Below are 7,937 nucleotides of genomic sequence, written 5' to 3' on the forward strand. Positions count from 1 at the left end.
CCCTGGGAGCCCAGCTCACACCCGGTGACTCCCCTTCACCGCTCCAATGTGTGTCCAACAGGCTTATACTGGCTCATGAAGGATGGAGAGGACCTGCAGAGAGGGGAAAATCCTCTACATCCACGACACAGACTCACATTCACACACACAGAAAACACAAGCAAGGACCTACACACACAAACCCTGGATGCATAATTTATCCTTGTGGTACCACGCCTGGTATCCAGCCCAAGCACCCCCCTGGTGGAGTGTGGCAAAGCCATGCTAAATGGATTCTGCAGAGGAAGAGATTTAAAGCTTTCAGAGTGCTCAGTGTGTTCCAGGCGGCCGCATCTCAGGGCTTTGATGGATTGTTCTCAGGTTCATTTCTGGATTTTCTGAGAGGTTTTGTAGTGGTGGTGACCGACTCAGCGCTGCCAGGGTTTACTGGACTTTGCATGGACACACGATTCATTTTAGTTTTATGAGGAATGTCCACACCTTGTAGTTTAGGAGTTCTGCTGGAGTTTTAAGACTGCTTTCCCTTCTCCCTGCACCTCACCCCCACTCTGCTCTACTTAATCTTTATTTACCAAAATCATGGCAACACTAATGCAAAGGAACTGATCTTCTCTGTGACAAAAACACACACGTAACTTTTTTAATCGCGATTGAGGATTTCAGGTGTAAATCTCCTGCAAGCGTACGTTAGACGGAACTAATACTGTGAATTCACGACTACGTCTGGAGCCCACTGCCGTGCAAGCGCCTGGAAAAAGAAAGCACTTTGGATGAATCTTATAATATATCTGCACTGTGCTTGTTAACCTAACAAGTGTAGATGATTAAATTCACTGACTTAATCCTTGGCGGCCCAAGGGTTCAGGAACACTCTAATCCAGTCATGTCCGGATATGGGACACCCTCACCGGGCCGCTCCACTGGGCCTTTGTATCAGCAGGTATTAACACCACAAGTGCCGCCTGAGACTGAGATGGGCACAGATTAGGACTTTTATTCATTAATGGATAACTTTCTTTTTTCTACGGTGAATCTTGAATTTATAAGAACGGATCAAAGCAAGCTATGTATTACTTATTTCAGTAGTGTTTAAATATGTATCCTAATTGTTGACATTCTTTTCTTAAAATCTGCTCTCTGAGATGCTCCTTTTGTATATTTTTGTTTATCTTGTCTGTGAAAGATATCACAAATGCTCAGGACTTTAATGAGTTGCCTCATGGTGCATCCAAGTGTTGAAAAGCTTTACTTGCCGCAGCACTGGTCTATAAATTAATTCTGCTAAGCGGCAGCACCGCCTAAGCCCAAGCCCCCTAATTATTTATACTTTTACTATTGGTCAGGGTGTCACTTAGATAAACACAGTGGAGGTTCATTTCATCTGGTCCACAAAACACCAGAGTGTGCCGCTACCAATGGCTCTGCTGAACTTTGACCCCGGCAGGTCACAGAGAGCATTTGTCCCTCGGTAATTGGACAGAAGGGCCCTTTCGCTCTTCATTTAACCTTTGGGGTCCAAATCTTTCTTCCCCAACTACCATAAAGTCCCTGGTCCTGACCCAGTGTTTTCAGACCTATCTTTCCACCCCCATCACGGGCCTTTGAAAGCTGGAGAAAAGCTGGAGTGTGCTCGCCCTGTCAGAGACAATGGCGGAGTTAGTGACCCCTAACCCCAGAGACTGAGGCCTTTCTTCCTGGATCAGGCACTGCCTTTCGCTACGGTAGGTTATTGCCCCACAGCTTGGCAACAGAAAAAGGGTAAACACTTGTTAAGATTCTTCTTCCCCAGGCTCGCCCCCAACTTCTTTTCTGTTGCGGTCGCCCGGCTTATATTTTTTCCTCCTTTGGAGGGTTTGTGGGTCTGTTTAAGGATGGACAGGAGTTAAGACTGGCTCCTTGTTTGAATTTCAGGCAGCAGCTTCATAATCCATCACTCTGACAGCTCTTTGTCACCGGTCCAAAGCAGACAGGAGTCACAGTTGCTTTGAGCAACTGGCCAAAGTAATGTAAATGGTTTGGACGTGCATTTGCTTGTGTTTAGAAGTATTTGGATGTTTCTTGAAAAGAGCAGATTTTTGGACAGAAGTTTTTGTAAAAGCATCCTTGTTACAAACTTTTCAAATGAGACATGGATCCAACAATATGTTTAAAAATTGTTGGAAGATACATCATACAAATACATCTCGGCTTATTACTGGTTAGTTTGGAGCTTTATTGTTCACAATCTGGATCTTTCCTCTTTAAAAAAAAAAAACTTTCTACAGAGGTTTTGTTGGCTCTATTGGCGAGCTTCCTTTTGATAAGCCGAGCTTGTTATTGCCTCGGGATTTAATCAGAGTTTGGTACTTCTGGCTCCAAGTTTTTCAGTCAGGTCATTTCCAGTGTGATTTTTGTGACACTAAATCCAACACAATCCACCCAGAAGTACTTCCTTTCCTTAATCTCTTGAGTGCTGCCCCGAATCCTTGTGTATTACTTCAGTGTTACCAGGGAGACCCCGTGGCCCTCCCCACCGTTGCACTGGTCACTGAGGAGAGACGGTGGACCGCATGTGTCCAGATGCTGAGCATGCGGCCGTGGCAAGAGGAGCATCCTGTGAGGCGACCACAGCCATATGGGCTGAAAAGGAGGACTCCTCTAGAGCTGTTGGCCTTCTCCTCTGGGACAGAAGCCCATTGTCCCGGCCCTGCCCTCCATGCCACTTAATGGTGCAGAACAGCATTGTACAGTATTGTAAACTGTTCTCTGCTTCTTTTTGCCCTGTCGGGTCCTCAATAGCAGGACCCTCTCCCGCTTTCCCTCTCACTCAGTGGGTGTTTTAGTGCCCTCTTCTTTCATCCCTTTCTTCAGCCGCCTCCTCCCTTTGCTACTTTTGCTGGGTTTCTCTGTGTTCTCTTGAGTGATGGTCTAATTGTCAGGGAACAATTAAGCCATCTGATTTCTCCCCTCTCCTCTGGTCATGTCTGCTTTGTTTTAGAATGGGGCTGCCTTTGTACAGGAAAGGGCTGGAGGTCACTTCAATATCTGTCTGGCCTTTAATGTGAAGCCCTCACCATGTGGTTTTAAATAACTCAAACCTCCTCAGATAGAGGCCCAGCCACAGATTTATTAATATTTTCCTGGTGTTAACACTTGCACATGAATCAACTGATATTTATATGTGTTCTGAACTATCAACATGCTTGCAGAGACTTAGATCTCCCAAACCAAGAGGACAAGTGATTTATTGGCCCTTGTCTAATAATCAAACTACTTTAAGACCTCCTCCTTGTAGGTCCAATAAATCTGTCTCTCCTTCTGTAGACACCAAGAAATATGTTCCTTTTTAATAGACAGGTGAACCAAACAGCTGTGTCACAGCTTTGCTTGGGATGTCGGCACACTTTCACCCCCGACATTCCTATTGTTAATGTAATGTCACATCTGTGACCCTGTCTGCTCCCCACGCCCATTTTGTCTTTCATCCTCTTTTCTACCGATACTTTCCGCTCAATTTCATACTGTCTGGGTTCCTCCCTACACTTGGAGGCAAGGCTCTGCGACAAATAAGACCCGGCCCTTGTGTCTAATTCTGTTTTAATATGAACCTCATCCTCAGACACACGGCTATATTTCATTAAAAAAAAAAAAGAAAAAAAAAGAAAACTGTCATTTTAAACTAATTTCTCACATTATATTTAACACTATGTGTGCAGTACAGCTGATATATTTCCTTACCGGGGTCTCTGCAATTTCAGTCACACACTCGATAAGCTGCCGATTATGCAGTTACAGTTTTAGGTAGACATAGATGTCTTCAGTGGATCTATTCATTCATGGTATTATTCTTTTGTGCAGAACTATTGGACTGAAATAGCAAACAAAAAAAACACTTTTTTTTTACTTGATTGCAGGTCGGCAGGTTTGTTCCATATCCTTACAGCAGCACTGATTAAAAAAAGAATAGATTTGACTGAGAACAGAAATAATGTGAATGATATGGTCTTTGTTGTCGCCACATCCCAACTCAGTTAAACCCCTGTCGGAGATTTTGGACCGATATGCAAGACAGCGTTCACCATTATCATCTTAAAAACCCCAATAAGGGAATATCTTTTGGAAAAACCTTTACAGAAGAAACATATGACTTTCCCATGTGCAAAAACTCATGTGATCACATACTTACATGTATGTGATTGTGCACATGTGAAAGTGTATTGTGTAAAGCCCATGTAGATTCCTACATGAAAACTTTTCCACATATTTTCTCCATGTTATCATGTGTTACAACATGTGGTAAACATGCCATACATGTGATCACATCTGTCCCATATGGGAAACGTGAAAGGATTCTTTCTGTGATCTGATGTTCTGATGATATTTAGTTGTCTACACTTCTGAGAAATGTTACTTACAACTACTGACTGCTGCTAGTCACTTGCTTTTAATGTTTTCTGAAGCTTTGCATCACTGTAAACTTAAGCCTTTTATCAGCATGTAAGTTATGCGCTCATATTTTTAAAGAATGGCATGAACATGATCATGGGCAGTTCTCCCAGAAGTTAGTTTATAAGATACAAATGTTTTTCTCTCAATGAATAGACATGTGTAGAGTACAGAATCTGTTGCCAGTGTCACATTAAAGATGCTGAACTGTAAAGATCCCTTAATACAGTGATTGAATTGTGGGTAATTTGATAATTACTCCACTGCAAGGCACAATTTAAGTGATAATGCACTATAATTATATTTAGGTTATTTTTGCTTTTCTGCTTTCCAAGTTTGTCCATTCATATCTAAAATCCTAGTATTTAAATCAAGACAGGGAATCTACAAGATGTTGTATAAATATTATTATTGCAGAACAACTGACTTTTAGATGATTCTGTTTCTTCAAGCTGTAGGGCGATATCTCTTCCCATATTTCTGTAGTTATTATGACACCTCACTTTCACTGCAAACCCCATGCCTGATCAACAGTAGTCCTCTCATTGGCTGGAGTAGTTTGTCAAAATATCAGTGCATCTGCTTACTTATATGTGGTAACCAATCTAGACCTTATCCAGACCTAATCTAGACCTTATCCAGACCTAATTTAGACCTTTTCCACACCTATTTAGACCTTATCTAGACCATATCCGGACCTCATCTAGACCGTCCATCCGTCCGTCCATCTGTCTGACCAAAGTCCAACGTCGGTCTACTTTACGACTGTGGAGCACTCGGTGGCTCACGTTACTGCAGTGGTCTTTTAAACTGTAGCTTGTCAACACTGCTGACAAGTGACCCTGAAACTAAATGTTATTGATCAACATTACTTAGCCAGATAATTAACACTCACCTTTGCTTTCCCAGTTGTTATAAGTTTAGCGTAAGGTGTGAGTGGTCGAGCAAGTAAGAGTTAGCAAGCGGTGGACAACTGACCGAGCGTGTGTGCAGCGCAGCAGAGAAGATAGTGGGTTAGCTGTTAAGCAGCAGGTTGGCAAACTAATGTACAGTGTTGTCTGTTGTGAATAAAGGCTGCAGCTTCTCAAGGCCAATTTGGAGTTCCTGTGTGTCTTTTCATCCACTGTTGAAACTGTTTTAACCCCAAAGCTAGCATCAGCTTCGGCCCTGGAGGACATTAACCTCTCCCCATGTTCCCCAACTACCGTCCAAAATCAGAACAGGAAAGGTTATCACAATGAAGGTCTTCTTGTCCTCCATCTCCCAAACGGCAGTATTATTGACCCATCCAGATCGAAAATACAAAAAAAATGGTCTGAAATTTTGTTTGTTTTCATCCTGGCGCAGTGCAAGGAAAGGGATTCTCCACAAGATATACGTTAACATCGCAGTGGAGATCTGGCAGGGACTTTTAGAGCTTAAAATGCGGCAGGAGCTGTGTATGGATCGTAGGTGGCCAAAACTTGTAATTTGTTACTGTATCTTTGTTTTTCATCTGCTGAAAGGCGATCCAAATATTCGTGGTTTGAAACAGATGGAAAATTGATAGACCTGCTCTGCAGTTCGATAGATTGTCCAGTACCAGCTGACGTGTTTAAATGATGTTTTGCTCTCCAGGGTTCCGCGCTGGTCACATGACTGAAAACTATGACTATAAGTTGATACAAGTTCAATGTGTAGGATTTAGGAGGCTATATTGGCAAGAATTTAATATAATATTCATAATTTTGATTCCATTTGTGGACAATCACTGGAAACTACAAATTGTCGTGTTTTCGTTAGTTTACAAAGATCCCTTCATATCTACACACACAGCGGGTCTTCTTCCATGTTGCGCCGCCATGTAGCTCAGGAGGGACAAACCGAACACTGACTCCAGAGAGGGCCTTTTCGCGTTTTTGCGAGTTTTGCAGCCATCGTAGGTTCTCTTACTAGCTGGAAGTGGAGGGTGAGGAAAAAGGTGTTCGGTTAGTTGCAACCCGCAACCTCCCCACAAGATGCCACTAAATTCTACATATTGCTCCTTTAATGGTCTGCACATAGATACATCTTGAATTATTGCAGCAGTCTTCAAACAGTTCCTTAATGTATGTAGACAAACTTAATTGGTGTATTTTGGTGGTAAATATGTGTGTGTGTGTGTGTGTGTGTGTGTGTGTGTGTGTGTGTGTGTGTGTGTGTGTGTGTGTGTGTGTGTGTGTGTGTGTGTGTTGTATGGACAACATCATAATCTACAATATAATATAGATTACAGTATTGTACACAATATAAAGTGTTGTAAAGAGATGTTTCTGGTCAAGGCAGTTAAAATGAGCGTTTTACACATGCACACATGCTTTTTCAACCGAGTGCGTTGCTCAGGGACACTTGGCAGATCCAATGAGGAAAGTAGATGTAATATTCCTATTATTTCTTGCTTCTTTTGTCTGGATCCCTCCCTATTACTCAGGAATGTTGCATCAAATAAAAGGCACATATTTATACTTTGCTAAAGTTGCATATGGTTAAGGATGAACATATCTCAACATAACACCTGTTCTGCCGTGTGTGTGTGCGCTGTTTTTGAACAGTTTTTGTAGCATGTCACACTGAAGCCTGATATCAACTCAAACTGTGAAACGATTGGTGCTCAGCCACAGAGAATACCCATTTTTTTTTTATTGCCAGTCTGGGTATTTTCACATCCCAACTAATGGTTAATGATCTGCTTGTGAGGGCTCGCTGTGTGACAGTAGTACAGGGCACTGAGGTGCTAATGAGAGAAGAGGACGGCCAGGCCTCCCCTCCCACACATACAGCCCTTTGTCTCTCCCTCTGCCCCCCATCATTAGCTTAATGTGGCCTTCTCCCTCGACTAAAAAGGCCACTGCCAGTTTGGCAATGGGTTCACAGATGCAAATCCCTGCCCAGTGCTAATGGAGGTAAATGAAAATTAATTGATTCTCATTCAAAGTCTTTTTCAGTTGCCTGTTCTCAGTCTGTGTTTTCTTAATGCAGACCTTGCCTCTTCAACAATACACGCTCGCCCCTCCACCTCTACAATTCAAGCACATTGCAATGTACTATCCATTGCTATGCAGAGTGGACGAGACAAAAGGGAGCAAGGGAGGACATCATCCTCACACCTGGCTATGTATGAGGTGAGTAACTTCACTCTCTGACCCAGACCGCAGCCCCGAGTGTGGCCTACTTGTTAAACAGTTAAAAGGCAGTTAAAAGTTTACAGTGGTGTGAAAAAGTGTTTGCCTCCTTCCTGATTTCCAATTTTTTTTTTGCATGTCTGTCACACGTAAATGTTTCAGATCATCAAACAAATTTAAATATTAGTCAAAGATAACACAAGTAAACACAAAATGCAGTTTTTAAATGAAGGTTTTTATTATTAAGGGAGACAAAAAAAAAAAATCAAAACCCACATGGCCCTGTTTGAAAAAGTGTTTGCCCCCTCCTGTTAAAACATAACTTAACTGTGGTTTATCACACGTGAGTTCAATTTCTCTAGCCACACCCAG

Source organism: Embiotoca jacksoni, unplaced genomic scaffold (genome assembly GCF_022577435.1).
Source record: "Embiotoca jacksoni isolate LCO1_2020_lvr unplaced genomic scaffold, fEmbJac1.0.p SCAF_9, whole genome shotgun sequence".
NCBI classification, from domain to species: domain Eukaryota; kingdom Metazoa; phylum Chordata; class Actinopteri; family Embiotocidae; genus Embiotoca; species Embiotoca jacksoni.